The sequence below is a fragment of the Sinohyriopsis cumingii genome, chromosome 5 (genome assembly GCF_028554795.1).
Source record: "Sinohyriopsis cumingii isolate HCF-2022 chromosome 5, ASM2855479v2, whole genome shotgun sequence".
In the NCBI taxonomy this organism is placed as follows: Eukaryota; Metazoa; Mollusca; class Bivalvia; order Unionida; family Unionidae; genus Sinohyriopsis; species Sinohyriopsis cumingii.
This window is the reverse complement of record NC_142965.1, coordinates 81,067,724-81,075,652: the sequence shown is the minus strand read 5'-3', so window position 1 is coordinate 81,075,652 and position 7,929 is coordinate 81,067,724. Positions and strand designations below refer to the sequence as shown.

Below are 7,929 nucleotides of genomic sequence, written 5' to 3'. Positions count from 1 at the left end.
AAGAAAAGATATCATGTCTAACTAGTATAAGCACAAAAAAAGACAAACGCTATGCCATTTCAGATTTATTAATATGTCAATAATAACAATCATTACCGATAATACATGAATATTAATATCTAATATCAAATACTACAACAATATTGCTCATAATGGCTGTCAAATAAATTTAACAGCAACATATATTAACTAATTCTACAATAACAGCAACAAATAATCATCGAACTATAAAAACATGCATACGTAGATAATCACTTAAAAACTTAACAAATTTGCACTACAGTGGCTGCCGACGTTAATATGACGATATAGCATTCAATCCTAGAATAACAGAGGGATATAGTAATGTCGTTCACGGTTATTCAGCTTTTCTAAAGATAAATTTCCATGTCATTTCCCGGGTTTTTCCAGGATGAAAGTACTTTTTCAACGTTCACATATGACCATTACTGAATAGAATTAAAGAACATTTTAGATTATAAAACATGCATTTTCTAAATCTAAAAATGTTCTCTTGCTAGTCTCTCCAAAAACATCAAAGTCAGAATCGATGATCATGCACAAAGCCACAAAATGTATCACACGAAACAAGTTTGATTGTATTCCTGATTGGCATATAAAGTCATTTCAATGTACAAAATAAAAATTGTAACTTCCTATTACATTATTAAAGAAATAAACGCAAATAATATGAATCTTGTCTTGTAACAAAAAGAGTTTAACCATGAACATATGTGGTATGGTAGTCGCTTACCAGCGGGCCTAGAAATTTAAAGTTTGTTATATCGACTCATATCGGCATGAAATCGATAGGAAAATTATTTATTTTCTCAGAAATGGCAAGTATTATAATCATGATGTCGTTAATCCGGTGTCAGACAAGACGAAACTACGGCGTAGATGAAACATGACCCAGTACTCGCCATTTGTATTAATAGTCACATGACTTCACAAATCTCAAATGACGACATTTGCATTTAATATTATTTTTAATTTTTTCTCAATAACATTTGAAAGTGTGGTTTGTTAGATTTTTGTACTCATGCGACTAGCGTTGCAAATCGCAAGTAACGGGTCATATTTCATCAACGACGTAGTTTAATCATGTCTTTCAGCAGAATAAAGACATAACGATTTTAATACTCAGAACTCGATAAATTTAACTCAAGATCAGTTTAATTACGACTCAGTTACGTGATTATTTATACTTACACTCCGAGACCATACAGCTCGCCGACGGAGCTCAAAAACTTAGAGGTTTTGATCTCGTGCTGCATGTACTGGTCCCAAAGTGTATTTAATGATTTTTCAAATCTGTAGCTTCGTCTCTCACGTCCTAGGTCGTTACACTGGACGGCTAAGCGCACAAGATCGGCCTCCCTCCGCAGCAGTGGCACTAACTGGTAGAAGCCTAGTCCCATGTGTACTGCCCTTGAATTTATACGATGGTGCCAGCCTGAAAATGTAAAACAGATAACGAACAATTGAATTGTATACGTAATACTTTTTTTTATATATATCAACATGTATAAATATTAACATGATACTGAGAATTATGTCATGCATATTAACAGACTAATGTCTTTATACTGATATGCTTTATTTTTGTTTTGCTTACCTTCAACGTCGTTGTTTGTTCGTACTTTCTGGCCGTATACAGACCAGGCCTCAGCTGGAAACACTGGGTTATCCAGCCACTGCCTGCGAAGGTACCCGGTAAGGGTCCGTGTAGCATTGGTTGTAGCCTTCATTTGCAGCATCTGCACTGCTTCATGTATGTGCGTGCTTGGCAGGAACTGAAGGGCCAGCACTTGACGAACGAAGGAGCGAAGGCCTTCTGGTCGCATGTACGTTTCAGCCAATCCATCAGACTGAACGTGTCGCCACACGGCCTGGGACCAGTGGAAGGCACAGCCTTTAAGTTCAACGCCGGGAAAGACCTCTCATGGCGAGCCATGCAGCTGAAAATATACATATGCAAATAAAATTCCCGATATGATATAGTTTGTGTATGAAGCAATTCTATGTGAAAGGTAATTCGGTGTCCTAATGATATTGCGCGATGTCATTAATTTTTGCAGTCATGCACTGTTAGCGTTGTTGAGTAATGTTCAATTTTAAATTTACATTAATGTTATTAATAAACAGCTTACCTTTTTCGAAGTCCAGTACGAATCCTTCTAATGATACATGTCCCAACCTTGACTGCAGAGAACGAAACACCTGTAATCCAAAGAATCGAAATGAGGTCAGTGTTCGTAGTGCTGTTACCATAATCAATTATACAGCGATTACATAACGTCGTTTACCTAACATTCAAAAATGACTCCTCATTTAATTCTTGGAAAGAAATACAAACACTATAGAACATTCAAGAGACATATGTTTCATTTTTGAGATATCACGACATAGTCTCATCACAGGGTGTATTCATTTTGTTACTGTTTCTTCTATCTATCCTATATCTATCCAATAAACATGCTGGAAATGTCAGTGAATTCTGTAACAGGTAGAGACAAAGAAAGCTTTAACAACATGGCTTACAGCTAGATAGTCTGACTTCGTCTTCCGGCTCATTAGACAGAACACAAGCGGCAACTGTTTCTGTGCGCCATTTCTTTCGATGAAAGCATGGATGGACATGAGTTGACCCTGTTATCGGAAAGGCTCACCAAGGACCTGGAAGTTATAATCACATTGATTAAACAATTGAATATGAAGGCTATTAGTGCGTGCTATTATAAATTTAAAATAGACAATATATGCAGCTCAGCAATAACTGGTAGTCGTACAGCATAAAATAATGAATACAACGTAATGATTTCCCTTAAATGTTCCATCCATATATAACCGTTTCGCTTCTCGCAAAAGTCCTAACTGATATTCAGTTGCCAGCATGAAGTGTCGCTCCCCATCCATTCTGATGTCTGCCACCAAGAAGTCAGGAGCGTTGATGCAGTCCTCATTCAGCTGTAAAAATCAGAACAAATAGATAATTGTTGTCAATATCATTCATGTCATAAAATATTCACACTTTAAACTATCAAATTTAATTACAAACTATATATAATACCTTTTATCTTCAAAATATAATTGACAGCAGATATTAAGAATAATGAGCAAACATTATAAAAAAGTAAAAATCAATTAGTTTAAATTTTATAGTCAATTAATATCGAACTGTAGATTTGTCTGATTTCTATATAACCCACAAACGTCAAAGTCCAACGTTCTTGGCTCTTCTGGACGTAGTTTCGCTCTGGTTCTATTGGCAACTCTTTTCAAAAGCGTCTTCGTTGGGAGAGAGACTGTATCTGGTCCAGAACTCTCCAGAATAGCGTCTTCTGCAATTTTCAAGGCTGGTGTGAATAGTTGCTCTCTAGCAGCACGTCTCACCTTTGATTAGGAGGAAATCTTGTTATGTCAAAGGAGGTAATCACAAGCGTATAATTAAACACTAAACATGTATGACAATGTCTTGCCTTTACCACGAAATCCACTAAAATTATGAAAAGCATATTTAAAAAGAACATTTCACGATTATTGCCTTTATTATCACCACGTCGTTAGGATTGAATATTTAAATAATTATAGTTACATGTTCTTATAATTCTAATTTTCCGTTGTTTATGTACAAAAGGTACAATTAGCTGACAATGTAACATGCTATGCTGACAAAAATTTACCTTGGCGTACACCTGTGCCTTTAGCTGACGACCAGATTCAGAGCGGTGTGTGTGCTGAGCATAGCTTTGAACAAACAGGTTCCCTTGCTGGCGTATTGTCACTTTGCACTTCACGTTGAGACTTCTAGAAGTGCAGCACCACAAAGTAGAATTTACGTTATCTTGCTGCAAGGACAAAAATGCATTATGCATGTCCTTGAACAGTCTCGTCCAATGAGGAAATGTAATACAATTAAAGATTTGATATCACACACACACACACACACACACACGCCAATTTCTTAATATTTAGTTGCTTTATATCATACCTGATTCAATTCTCTGCATGGCATGCATGTAAAACTGATTTCCCCCCTGCTATTTACAGCCTCCCTGTACGCCAGCAAGGATATTCCTAGAAGAAATAATTTATTATATAATCTCCTTAGATAAATATTTTCGATTCATACTCTGTAGAATGTACAATTAAAATATGCAAAGGATAAAAAATTCATATGTGATTTAATTGAACACATGAAGCTAAATATCGCCATCACTTGCATAGTGGTGTCTTAATTGTCGTAAATAAAGAGAATTTTCTTAACTAAAGAATTTTCTTATTTTTTGTGCCCTGTGTTGAAAAAGTCCGCAATAGGCAAAACTCTCATTGATAATTTTATTATCAATGACCTGCACCGTCATCTTTATATGTTTCATTGTAGTTCTTGTGTTTGCTCGTGCACCCATATTTCCAACTGAATAGAAGTGAATATGAAGTGAATATGAAGATTTTCACAACTTTAGGAATATATTTAAAAGTGTACTTGACAGTGCTGCACGTGCGATGTTGCTAGACTGAAGCCGGTTGCATTCCTCAAATCAACAAGGAACTGATCAAATATACCACGCGATATAATTTCAACACGTCTTGCTACCGTCTGGTGAGACAACTGAAGATTTGATATGTTTCTTGATCTCATCTTTGTTCTTAAACTCAGCAAATAAAGAATCTGCACTTTCTTGGAAACATAGTTTAACAGTTTCACTATCTGAATATGGTATCTGCTTTTTAAGCTAACACCCAGCTTATCGTTATAGATACCTCAGTAGCAAAGTCACTTGAGCTCAACAGTCAACGAAAAACACTTTGCTGGCCATTAAGTTTCTTATTTAGGGAAGCAACTTTGTCTTCTCTTACCTTCGTAGCGATTGGATAATGTCTGTCGAAATCTTTATGCATGGACGTGTAGTACCTCTGTAGATTGTTTTTTTTTTTTCTTCTTCAAAACAGTGATAGAATTCTGACATATCAGACACACCGGCTTACCCTTTGACAATATGAACACAAAATCCAGTTCCCATAACTTATTCAACGTACGGTTCTCTTCCGTAACTTTTCGAATTTTTGCTGCGCTCGAACTACTTGTCATTTTTTAGATTTTTAGAAATAAATATATTTGGCGTGTTCTAGATATCCGTTTCCGGTTTTATTAATTTTGGCGGGATGTGTTTAGTTTAATTACTCACGGCTCGAACTACTTGTCATTGTTTTAGATTTTAGAAATAAATATATTTATAAATATATTTATGAATGGTTGTAGTTATTGCTATTTACAAAACAAATGACACGCTAGCGTGTTCAAGATATATGTTTCCGGTTTTATTAATTTTGGCGGGATGTGTTTATTTTAATTACTCACGGCTCGCGTCTTCTACATGACAAGATGTATTAATTTACAAACTGACTGGTTATTTGTCATTATCATTCGATAGATGACCTTAGCTGTAATACGCGGTTTGACTTTGTTAATCCCAGCTCACGTGATTACCTGGTTAAGAACATATAGTATGAAAGTAGGCCATTTACTTTTTTTCTTTTATATGTATGCACAAAACATTGCTCGAGCTCTGGCGGGCCATTGGAAATCAGCCCGCGGGCCGTAGGTTGGACAGCACTGGGCTAACGTAATAGTCGTATATTCCTTGTGCAAAAATAGAATCACGTGGTGTGTAAAGTCGATATCGTATCGCATTTATATGACGCAATCGGAGGAATGTTTAATATTGTATATTGATTATAAGCAACACTTTTAATCTGAACGTGACCGAAGCAATATTTTGGTGAATGCTTCTAATTATGTCTTCACCAGGAGAACGACAAAAAAGAAAATAAGAACGAACCTTCTTTTTAATTCAATGAGTGGCTGTGAGTGCCACTAAATAATCAATTTATTGACAGGTATTGAAATACTAAAGCGATTTTTGTACCAATAAATAAATAAAAGTCGGTCTTTAGTGCGAAATTAGCAAATTTGATGCAATTTCCTGATACCATATCTTAGATCGCTTTTGAAAATGTTTGGTCTTTGGACCCAGTCTGCGGCCTTTAGACTTGATGTTTCTGCCAAGTTTCAGTACGAGTAATACCCTTATCCTCAAAAGGTTAACTTTAAGACTTGTTGATTCTTAATTGGACATGGCCAGGACGTTTGATTCTAAACGTAATATCGGAAACGCTAGTAAATGTACGTTAACTGTCCAGACCCGCGAACAATAGGGTACGTATTCGAATCCTGCCGTCAGATCTACCCGTGTTGCAAACTGTGAGATGTTCCTAGGCAAGCCACTTTACTTCAGTTTCCTCCGCACTAAATAACCTCTATGTGTTATTGTGTCATACAACACCGAACCAAGCACAAGTTCGAAAATATGCTAAATGTTGAAATGTCTATACTCTGGCATGTGTATCAGATAGTGTAAACATGTGGTACAGGAATTACTGAATACATCGTGCACAATTCCAAAATCAATAAAATGTGCTTATAAGCAGATGGGCGAATATCTTTATTTAAAATACATACTCAGATTCATCCATTACAAAATAAAGGCTGATATATGCTTATTTTTGGGAAATCTATTACTATTAGAGATTACACGTATATTTAATGATAAAATCATCGCCTAAACACGTTGATATAGGTTCAATATAGAAAGAACGTTCCTGCCATACCGGTTCACAACAATGCCTTATATGCTTCAGTCCAGCCAGGTCAACATGGATTAATGTATCAGTGATGTTCGTACCATACTTAATAATTAATGACCTAACTTTGGGCAATATTCCACTTGCCATTGCTTTTAGAAATTAGATGTGATGTTTGAATTGAAAATGTGAAATAACTTTACTGTAAGTTAGAACAGAACCAATACCTTTAGAAAATTAATCAAAAAGACATCAGATGTTGCCAAGCAGCCCTTTGAGTTCGTGTTAGCACACTGAATAATGAGTGCATCAATACAATGTGAAATTTGTTGTTCTTCTCGTTTTTGTTTTTTCGTGTCTCAATGGATATTAAAAGTATTACTGCTGCTACTACTAACACCACCATTGACTCCAATACCTATGTTTCTGCTTCTATGAATAGTTCTATGGAGATAACAACAACAACGACGACTAATATTACCACTGTGACTAGTGGCAGTCGATGGGATTTGAAGGCATATTAAAACATCATTTACTAGGTCAACAAGCTTCAATAGAAATTAAAACAAGAAACAATATCATCATGTCAATTCGAGTATAATAATTCTGTTGAATCTATTTCTACATAACAACATAACATTTCACCTTCAAGTCCATTCTTTCACATAAGAGCTGTTAAGAAGGGCAAGAGATACATTTAAAAAGTTATCAATTTCTCACTAATCCGGAAACTCTTCTAAGGTATTCCAAATTAATTTCCTAGAGTGCTTATGTGTTACCGTGAAAACACATATGAATTTAACACAGTTATTAATCCAAATTCTTTTGCTTCAATGTAATCTCGTGAACGAAGAATATCACTGAAATCCTTGAAAGCTTCACATAATCCCATTTAATTAATTAAATATTCAAGCCCTTGAATAGAGTCACATGATCCTAAAGTACTGACGGATTAAATTTAAGGTTTAAATCAAACGTAATCCGCTCTGCTGTATCTAAGGACATATAATTGTAAATCACTACTTTACTGTCAACGACTCTACCGAATACTAGCACAACTGTTGATTTCACTTTACGACGAAGTATACATGTACTTTTACTATGGTATTAACTATTGAATTAACGAATTTAAAATAGAAATTCATAGTTTCGGACGACTTAAAAAGAATTTATATTATAAATTTAAAAGATGATACATAATAATAATAGATAAGTCCGAACAATATATATGTATCTCACTTATACATCAGCAGTCTGAACATTTTTGTAAAGTTAACAGTG

General features: G+C 35.2%; 1 pseudogene; it reads right to left on the bottom strand.

Moving 5' to 3' along the window:
* Nucleotides 1-1,179: 1,179 nt before the first annotated feature.
* Nucleotides 1,180-2,643, bottom strand: LOC149799604 (uncharacterized; annotated as a pseudogene).
* Nucleotides 2,644-7,929: the final 5,286 nt, after the last annotated feature.